General features: G+C 42.2%; 1 long non-coding RNA gene across 1 annotated transcript in view; it reads right to left on the reverse strand.

Moving 5' to 3' along the window:
- Positions 1-8,920, reverse strand: part of LOC311205171 — a 150,712-nt gene extending 141,792 nt beyond the window's left edge. Inside the window, exon 1 of the long non-coding RNA XR_014618143.1 lies at positions 8,671-8,920. This is a non-coding gene — a long non-coding RNA (uncharacterized lncRNA). The remainder of the gene's footprint in view (positions 1-8,670) is intronic.
- Positions 8,921-10,787: the final 1,867 nt, after the last annotated feature.

Raw genomic sequence — 10,787 nt, forward strand, 5'->3', positions numbered from 1 at the left:
TCACTGGCAATCCCTCCTTAGCCTCTAGTGTTTCTAGTAAGACACTAACTGGATTCCCTCCAGTAGTTCCTCTCCATCGAGCTAACTAAAAAAAAAAGCATCACTATGGCCACTTTTTCTCACAGTGTCCTTTCCAATGTACAGCTCTCTCCAGCAGTTTGAATTACTTAAATATATACCCTGATTTGCCTCCTGCTTTTCTCAAGACGCAGCTCCTAGTAAGTCCAATCCATCACTCAGACAAGTGAAAAAAAAATAAAGAATGAGAAAATAATTTCCCCTGTAAGCCATTCTTTTCTGAAGGAAAACAGATTTAAAAAAAAAAAAAAGAAAATATCAAGGAAGTGTTTTTTGTCAGGAATCCATCTTTGGGGTCTCTTCTAGGTGGCTGGGCAAGCATCACAGGTGGCTTCAGGAGATACTTTGGAAGCAAAACTATTTTTTGTGAAGAGTAACAGATTTAGCTTTGTTGGTTGGGATTTTTTTTTTTTCGTCTCATTGCAACCATATAATCTTTTCTTAAATTAAGAATACTTATCCCTCTTACTCATATCATTTGGATTAGAATGCCTAAACATTTTGGCACTTCAGATACCCTTCATATGGTTTAAAAAAACATAAACATGAACATGTGAGAAGACTCATATCCTTAGACCACGCCATCATGCAACAGAATTAGCTTTCATAGATTTGCAGGATCTCTGCCTCAGAGAACAATTCTGGTATTATCACAAATACCAAAGTAATACATGTCTCCATCAGCACGTATATATACACATACATACATGCACGCCACATACATGTATGTAGCATGCACAGGTTTCTTGCATGTTCTTCCATGAGATGCTCACAAACTTCAGAGGCTAAGTTGCATTTTAAAGATTTCTTAAAATAGGCTTAATCACAGTGATCTAAAGCTCACCTGAACAGCACTTAAATAAGCAGATTGAAAATTCATTCTTAAAGTACACCAGCACAATCTCAAAGGTCTCGAGAAAGACCCTTCTGCGGGTCTCAAACTCTCTTTTTCAAAACACCCTGGGCATGTAACATAGGAGGACTTTGCAGCGAGCAAGCCGCCCATCAGCACAGACCTTAATTTAGTTTCCATGCTCTCGGTGTGCATGAAGCAATAGAAAAAAGGTGTGCACCTTTTGGTGGTCCGCTGCACACGCGTGGTTTCCTTCATCTACTTCTGGTCACATGGAAACATTTCTAATGTAAAGTGGCGAAACTGTACGTGCTCCTCTGTTTCCTGATCTCACCCTGTCCTCATATTAGAAAAGATTCAATATTTTTACCTAACAAAAACATCGTCTAGGATCATATATTCGTCTTCCAGGCTGCAGAATTACCATAGTGCTTCACCACTGAAAACACAGCCACTTGTAGAGAGGAATCCGGGAGCTGATCAACAGCAAACAACACTGTTACAGCACAGTTCACAGCAAGAAATTAACACATTAGATATAATTAAAAAAATAATAATTCTCCAACTAACTGAAAAAACTCCACATCCTCATCTCTAAACAACATGTGAGGCTTTAAAAGAAAGCATCCCGAGGAAGATAAACCAGCCCACTTCATCGTTAGGTGGCTTTAGGCCAGCAACTCTATGTGACCCCTGCTTAGCCTCTAAGAGCACTTACATGCACCTAACAACGCTGGCCCACGTTCTGCCCTTGAACGTGCACACGCGGCTCCCACTGAAGCCAGCGGCAGCTGCGTCTGCAGAGCGCAGGGCAGGATTCAGCCTTGTGAGCCGCTCATTATCGGAGCAGCAAAGTCAGCTCTTCTGAAAACTCAGCGAGGCTGAAACCACCCAAGGAAGCGTCCCTCCCCAGAAAGAGTGAGACTCCCCAGCAAAAAGGGCAAAACTCACGTTGCAGTCATTTTAGTAAATTACCGTATGTACTGCTGTGCCTTCTATATAAATACATATATATATATTTATATGTATGCATGGGTGTATTTTTGAGTGGGAGAGGCTATACTGCAGATGCAGTCAGTCCCAACTGTGGAATTACTGACACACACCAACTACCTCAGACCTTTTATGCTTTCAAGCACCATTTGTTGTAGGCAACATTAAAATGTGTGGTTTGAAAAAAAAAAAGAGTATTTTTTTCCTCTTCTCATTAAAAATACTAATGAAGAGCTGAAGAGCTTTCTTTTGGCCTCTCTTTCTCACTGTATTTATTTATCTATTGTATTTATTTATTACTTGTATAGTTAAGCCAAACGGGATGGTAACCTCTCATGACTCACCCAAGGTCAAACAAAAACTGCAGAGCAAATCAAGTACAGAAAGCAGATGTTGTGATACCCTCTTGTGAGCATATTTTACCCCACAGGAGATGGGAATGCAGTTTCATTTGGTGGAGACAAGATGCACAACTGGTTCCATCTTTACGTTCCTCCATCACTAGCCTGTATCTCCCACCTTTGAAGAACTGGGCCACTGCTTTCTACTGAGATAATTTTCTTCCTAGCAGCTGGCATCGTGCTGTGTTTTGGATTTAGAATGGGAATAATGTTAATAACACACTGATGGTTTTAGTTGTTGCCAAGCAGTCAAGGATTTTCAGCTTCTCATACTGGCCTGCCAACAAGGTGGCAGGGGGGGTGCCCAAGAACCTGGGAGGGGATACAGTCAGGAGAGCTGGCCCCAACTGGACAGAGGGATATTCTATATTGTATGATGTCATGCTCAGTATGTAACCAGGGGATAGGCTGGGAGACATTTTGGCTCAAGAACTAGCTGAGCATTGGCTTTGGATGGTGAGCAATTGTGCTATGGACCACTTGTTCTGGATATTCTTTTATCATTGTTATACAAGTTCTCTTCCTTGTCTCTCCTACTGTCTTTATCTCAACCCAATAGATGTACTTTTTTTTTTCCTTTTTAATTCTCTCCCCATGCCACTGGCCAGTTTTGCTGCCTGCTGCATTAAACCACTACAGTCCTGACATGTCCCTCCTCTGGGAAGCCATGCACATCCCTGCCCTTGAACCTGGAAGAGTCATAGAATCACAGACTGGTTTGGGTTGGACCTTAAAGATCACCAAGTTCCAACCCCCCTACCATGGGCAGGGACACCTCTCACTAGACCAGGCTGCTCAAGGCTCCATACAGCCAGGCCTTGAACACCTCCAAGGAGGGGGCATCCACCACCTCTTGGCAACCTGTTGCAGTGCTTCAGCACCCTCATAGTGAAGTGTCAACAGGCAGGAGGGCACAGCCCTGTGCTGCAGCCAGGAAGGGGATCCCCTAGCAAGGCCCCATCTTCACCGACGCAAAACTCTGCAGCTGGGGCTTTGCTCTGTGCACAGCCCCTTGGCTCAGCACTGGGGAATGCAGATAGAGACACATGGTATGTGTCTGCTCAGTGACTGATGTGGCAAGTGCTCCCCTGCAAAGCCAGCTTTCTCCTGCGTGGAGCGGTGCTGCTGAAGGAGACACCTGGGGATTCTTTCCAATGCTATTAAATCAAAGCAGACTAAGGCACCAGATGCTCACAGGTACTCCTAGCTTGCAGATACTTCCTAAGTCTAAGATCGCCACATTACTTCTCTTCAAACAGAAGCCATAGATCACCATAGGGCACACAATGTGCAGCTACTGAATGGCACTGGAGCTTCACTGAAGTCTCTGGAATTAATATGATTTATGCCAGCTATGGGTCTGGTGCTTTAAATTTCAATTATTAGAAAATGATCTTCGAGTTGTCAGCATGATGATAACAGTAATGCTAATATACTCTACTTCTTAGAATTGACTAAGTGGTGGCCTGTTGTCTGTAAATTAACATGAGGATGTAGAAATGACACCCTTTTGGAGCATACTGCAAGTTTTGAATGAATTCTAAAGGCTTTCCACTTACATCAGGTAATCAGCATATTTATTTCTTTGTCAGCAACTGCTTAGGAGGGGCACCATGTTAAATTGAGCCCTGTTAGAAGGTATGTTCCTCATCTCCAGCCTCAGCGCTGTGCTTCTTTGACATGCAATCCCCATTGCAAAGTTAAAGTTAACTCAAACCCAAAACTTAGATAACTGGAAAACCTGACACTGAGCCCAGAGTTTTGGTGCTCCACACCCATATTTTAAAGATGGTTCTTGGAAGGGTCTGCACAGGTAATTGAGGCACAGATTTTCAAGCCCTCTCTACACTTAAGAACTTCCATTGAGGTCACCTACCTACCTACTTAGGGTCCTGATATCTCCACATGTGAAAGCCTGGTTTTCAAATCTGCCTCACTGCAGGTGCCAGATTCGTTCCAAAGAGGCCAAACTGAAGAACCACAAGTATCAGCTGAGGACAGCTGGACTTCAGTTCATAATGCTGTTAGCGCAGGCTGACAACATTTGTATCTTGTCAGCACACAAAAATTGTACCAATTTATCTGTATCAATATAGTTAAAGCTATACAAGATCTATTCCAGTGTGCCCACTCATCTACTGCTGACCTCTTTGAGAGCACAGACATGGCCTTACTCACACAATTGTCTCCAAATTAGTGAACCATTTCTGCGTTCTCTACGTGCACAACCCTCCACAGCGCCACAGGTACGCGCGCCCCAAGTCCATGACGACGTCCCTTTGCTTGGGAGTCACACTGCATAACCCCACTGGTGAGATGCCACATCCTCCTCCAGAACTGTGATACAATACAAAAAGCATGCATGCCTCCAGCACGGCAGAGAATAAGGGTGTGTTACGGGTAGAGTCAGAGTGAATTAGTACCCAGGCCACTTCAGTGCCTTCCCCTCAAGTTCTTCTTTGAGAAGAGGTGGTTTCTCTTCCGTTCCTGAATGACACCTTTTTCTGGATTTAAGTCCATTGGTCTTCTCCCACCGTGCCCCTTCAGCTACTTCTTGAAACAAGGACATGCATTTCCAGTAAGGCCAAAGCAGAGAAGAGGCATGTGTAAGCCCCTCTGACTTCCCGTTTTGGTGTAGAATCTGCACAGCTATTCTGGGACTGCCAGAGCCACACAGCAGAAAGGCATCAAACATTTGGGGGAATCCCCTTCTGTCACTTTTATTATTATGGCAAAAATTTAGTGATGATGTGTCTTCTTAGACACGGTACTGGGCAGCAGGGTGTTCTTTATTTTAAGTAAAGGCAGGAAATGAGTAATAGATTTCCTCTGCAAACTGGGGCTTGAGGCTAGCTGGTTCAGAGATCTTTAGCCTCTCAGTATTTCAACTTTGTGCTAAATGGGGAATAGTAACAATCCCAACTACTATCATCATTTTTGCACATTTCAAGTTCAAAAATATTAACTACCTGTGAGCCTCACCCGGTACCCCTGTAAGGAATATCCTGATCCCACCAGCTGGCCTAAAGAAATCTACAGAGACATGCAGAGAGGGCAAAAAACCACTGCTCCCTTGCGTGCCTCTTTCCCTATCATTCCCCACCATTCTTAAAACCAGTTCTGTTCCACCAGCAGTAGAAAGGATGGGATATCTTTGTTCAGAAGAGGCCCAGATGCCCTTGCGATAAAATCCCCGCACAGCCACCTGTGGTTTGTTTACATCAGGCCACCTCCTACCATTACTCCCACCGATGAAGCTACACAACTGTTAATAAAGTTTTAGTGGGGGAAGATGTTTTTCACAGACGAAGCAGCTGTTCGCTCACAGCACCAGCTCAGTGTTTAAGACTCCTCTTTACCTGGGCGAGAGCAGCCCAGTTTCTGTCAGCGCTTAACCTTCCATCAATACTGACATTGGCGGCTCTTTGCCTAGGAGGGCAGAAGAACCACACCAGCCAACTTCTCCACGTGGAAAATCAAATGAAAGAATTAAAGGTAAAGAAGTTATGAAAAAAACCCCAAAACCAAAACCCAAACCAGACCGCAAAGCTTAATAATTACCACACTAAGGAGAATAAGATGGATGGGAGAATGTATTTTCAACAAATCTGAAAAATAATTGGCCCTGCTTCCATTTCAGAAGAATTTCAAATGTTTACTGAACTAGTATCTTAAATGCATTTGTGAAATGGTTAATTAAAAACAAATGTTTAAAAATGCCACTGCAGAGCAACAGTTAATTTTGATAGTATGGATTTGCTACTATGACTCTACTTAAACTGACAAACACTCCCCGAGACAACACTCTCCTACACTGAAAGGTCACTTTAATGGCTCTGCAGTTCCTGCCATACACTTTGGAGCCCTTACAGCTTATCTCCATGCTATTGTTGACTCCTTTTACGTTTTGACATCACACTCATACTTCAGGCAAGGAGACTAAGCAATATTGCTGTCACGTTACTTCTTTCCAATTCAGCACCTAAAAAAATTGAAATACTTTTCTATTGAAGTTATGAAAAACACAGAACCTGGGAAATGCATCAAGCCATCTAGAATTTTGGCTGACTTATTAGAAGAGCAGTCTCACATGTGAACCTTTATAGTCAAAGGGGCAGTCTGTTTTCTACCCTTATTCTGTTTTATTCTTCTCTGCTGGAACAACCAAATTGGATCTGTGGAGACTGGACTTGCCCTGTTTTCCTCAGAAGGTCAATGCATGCCAAAGAGCAGCACTCCAACTTCTCCTAAGTGTTTCCACTGGATATGCTTTCCTGATGATAACTTCCCTTTCCTCACTAAAATTTTAACACATTTCCAGTATTTCTACAAAACAACTACCACTGGCTTGCAGCTTCTTCCCATCATCAAGATGGACTAGGTGACGTCTAAAGGTCACGTACAACCTAACACATTCTATGATTCAATGATCAACAAACCCCGAGACCTCTCAACTAATCTAAATCTCCTGTTGACCCACAAGCTTTCAAGTGACCCTCTCACTGCTGCTATCTATCCCCAAGCCCTAGCTTGCTCCCAGTATGCCAAATGATGTAGTATATGTCTTTAGGCCACAGGAGTTTATGGTGCCCAAATACCCTTGCTGTTTAACATACAGTACTTTTGGTTCCTTCCTTTTGTAGCCATCTTAGAAGGCGACTAAATGAAGAGACAGGTCACCCATATTAAGATACCCTTTATATTTTTCTTGTATCAATTATTCAGTCTCTTTAAAGAATAAAATACGGGCATGCATGTTGTCTCCCATTCACAGCAGTGCATGCTGGGCAAGACCACTGAGCAGGGCACAGCACCACACCAAGGCAGTGCCATGGCTTCTGGTGGTGGAAGGCACAAGCAGGAGACTGCTGCCAGACAACCAGGAGCACAGGCACATCGTGGCAGCACATGTTGGCTCTCCGGTAAACTTAAAAGTGGATTGTTGCACCTACGTTTTGCATCACTCTGAATGACTGCAGCGTGCAGAGGCAATGGAGAACCAGATGTCTTCAGGAGCCCATTTATAAAGTTTCAGTATCTGCTCCTTGGCCACTAGCACAAGCAGGTGATCTGTTTCCCCCAGCAAAAGAGACTTGCCTCCCCCTGTCCTCTCTCTCAGCTCCGTGTAGGCTCCTTGCATCGTCAGAGCTCGGACAACTCTTAGGACCCCACTGTTGCGGCTGTCTCACTGGGGGTTTGCCCCACTGACAGATGCTGCCCATACTCAAGTAGTTTTTCCTTAGTCGTCTTGATATTTCTACTTGGCTTTACATGCTCAGCCACTCAGATAGTTCTGAGAAAAACTTGTTCTTCCACTGGCAATGTTCTGTCCTTTGTCAGTTCTCTTTAGTTTTGACTTTGGTGGATCCTGCTGCTCTCGGTCAGGTTCAGAGGTGGAGCTGCCAACCTGCCATTTCCTATGGTACTTTAAAGGGATACCCGCTCCCCAAAGTTGATGAGCAAAATCAAGATGAGACATCTCTGCTTCTGAATTTTCATCTGTAAATCAAATTTCTAAATGTTTCTATTATACTTGCACCCAAGGTTTCTTAATTTCTTGCTCATGAAGGAAATTTATTAATAATATGCCAGACTGACTATTTAAATCTTCCATAAACTTTTCACTAAACAAAATTAATACTGTTTTTACCTAAGTTATTGCTACCCAGCATTACCATCTAAAACCGAGGGTTTAAAATAACTCAGTAGCGACCTATAAGCATGAATTTCAGATTTTGAAGTAAAATTAGAGAGGTGGAAAGCTGAATTTAATGAAGACATTCAAATGCAAAAATAACGCATGCTGTATAAAAACAACTCCTAAGAACTGGAACTCGTGACTCAGAGACGACCAACAGGCCTACAACCACTTACATGCCTTGTGTTACCCAAGCAAGAACAGAACCATAGAGTAACTCATGAAATATCCGACAGCGATCAGAATTTCAGTAAGTACAAATTACCCCTTGACATCAGCGACATACGATGATGACCTGGTATGTTATCAAAAAACAACAGACCAACACAGAAGCGCTGACTAGCCGTGGTGTGCTAGCAGGAGCATTCAGATAGTGTCCCCTGTCCAGGTAACTGCAGTATACCTTCCCTGTAGCTTGGATGGAGTTGGACCATGGGCATGCTAATCAATGCCATGACCTTCTCTATACACCATGGTGGGGAAAGAGGGAGAGGGACAGTGGAGGGGAGTGACAGTAAGGATCATTTTAATTTTCCCTCATATGTTTTTCTTGTGTAAAAAAAATTTGCATAGCCTTGTCTCTACTTCAAAGAGCTCATTTGAAAATCCACATCTAAAACCCATTTAAAAAGAAAGTTCGAAATTACCAGCGAAGCAGAAATCCTCAGTCTCACCACCATGCTGGTGTCATTTCCCCGTTTGTACTGCTGACCCAGGTTTTTTTTTTTTTCTTTTTCTTTTTTTTTTTCCTTCCCCCTTCTCACGTCCTGAGTTCTTGACTGTGGCTGCTAGTCAAACGTATCCTCAAGGCTCCTAGTGTTGTTCTATAAAAGGATGAACAATCGAAAGAGAGAGATCAGCAGAACCTGCCTCAGGGGTTCTGTGAGGGCCTGTAAAATGAGTACTCCATTTTTAACTGATTTATTTTGAGTAAAATTTAGAAGAAAATTAAAAAAAGAAAAAAGAAAAAAGTGAGGTTGAGGAATAACCAAAAAAGATTTTCAGTTTACGGTATTCTTGTCCACTAAATAAAGGTAAGCCAGGCTCCCTAAACTGGGAACCAGGCACACAGAGTTGTAATCTCTGAAGAAAAATCCCATAAGAAGTGGTTTTTTGAGTGTGAATTTCCCCTTGGGGCTAAAAAATGGCATTAAAAAAAAGCACACCCAACTTTTTGTGATTTCTTCTCACAACTTTAGCAAGACCGAGTCCTTTTCTTGAGCCCTTAGTTTCTGGAGCCACCTGATCGCACAGGAGTATCAGTTTCCATTAAAAGAGGGGAAAAAATAAATTGCCAATAACCTGTAAGTGTTTGCAGGATTACGCCTCTAACATTCACATGAAATTTATTAATATCGGCTTCGTGTTACCACTCTAGAAGGACAATGACCAGAAAGCTTATGTATTACTGAGGTTCTGGTTTCCAACAGTATTTTCTTCAGTTCCACTAACTTTTTACATTGTCGTATTTTTCTTTCTTCCTCTGGTTAACTACAGGATCGCAAGCAGTCACAAACATTGGTAATTCCTAAAAATAGCCACCCTATCCTCCTTTCCAAATTTAGAAATATATGGCATTTCTCAGGAAAATGGAGAATTAAAGCATTCACTAAAATAAAGGTGGAGTGTCCTATTTTTGCCTTTTTAGTCAGGTTTTTTTTTCCCCTCCCAACTACCCTTTTCATCTTTGCATCCCTAATTCTCATTTCCTAGCTCCTATTTTTACTCTGGGGAGTAACTGTCACCATTACTCACATTGTCCAATTCCTTCCAGTTTTCCCTTATTTTCATTTCATTCATCCTTTGCTTCCTTCCACTTCAAGCTCCTTCTCCCCAGCTCAGCTTTTCCACAATAAACCTGCCTCAGAGCAGCACACTTCTTCAGCTCTATTTAAGTCCCACTTGAATGATCATAAAAGGGCACAGACATAAAGCTGGTGAAAAAAATTTGTACTATTATAGCTGATTAAAAAAATATATGGACGACTAATTTATGTATAAAAAAGTCAGAATCAGTTGGCAGACTGACGCAAAAGAAGAAACAAGCATTTCTGGAGATGTAAAAGGCTGTTTCAACTTAAAATATCTCAAATTTAAATTTCCAGAGTCTTTGCTTAAAAATTCTTTACTTAAACACACCATCAATAAGGTTCCGACAGATTTATGATCCTAAACAGAAAAGAAAGTTTTCATTTTTGGTTCTGTAAAATAACTTCTGTTGAAACAAAAGATCTTCACCCCACCCAAACCAAACCAAACAATCCTTCTCCAAAATGTTTTGATTTTATGTGAAATAACTGTAATCCTCAAACCAATCAGCACATTGAAAAATTGATTTTTGTGTAAAGCATTCCAGATCCCTTTGGGATGAAGAGCCCTGTATAAGCCCTAGAAATAATTAACCAATATTTCAGGAACACCAAATTAGCCTCTTCATTATGGACTTAGATTTTCCTACTTTCCAAGCACTATTAGAGTGACTTCAATGGATGACAAATCACTCTCTTTTTTCTAAATATTTCCTTGCTTCTGTGCCATCCCTTGACCTACTATTTTCCCATCACCAACACCCTCTCCCTTCTTCCAGGCATTCACCACTTTTGTGACAGTTACATCTTTTCCGTCATGCCCTTGACAAAACTTTATCCAGATCTCCAGAAGCATCTCCTAATGCTTGCTTCCTTTCTCCACCCCTTTAGGGATGCCACAGTACATCATGGAGGAGAGCTGGTGCAACCCTACTCATTTTTCTCCTCCCTCAAGT

Source organism: Gallinula chloropus, assembly GCF_964237585.1.
Source record: "Gallinula chloropus genome assembly, chromosome: 1".
Classification (NCBI taxonomy): Eukaryota; Metazoa; Chordata; class Aves; order Gruiformes; family Rallidae; genus Gallinula; species Gallinula chloropus.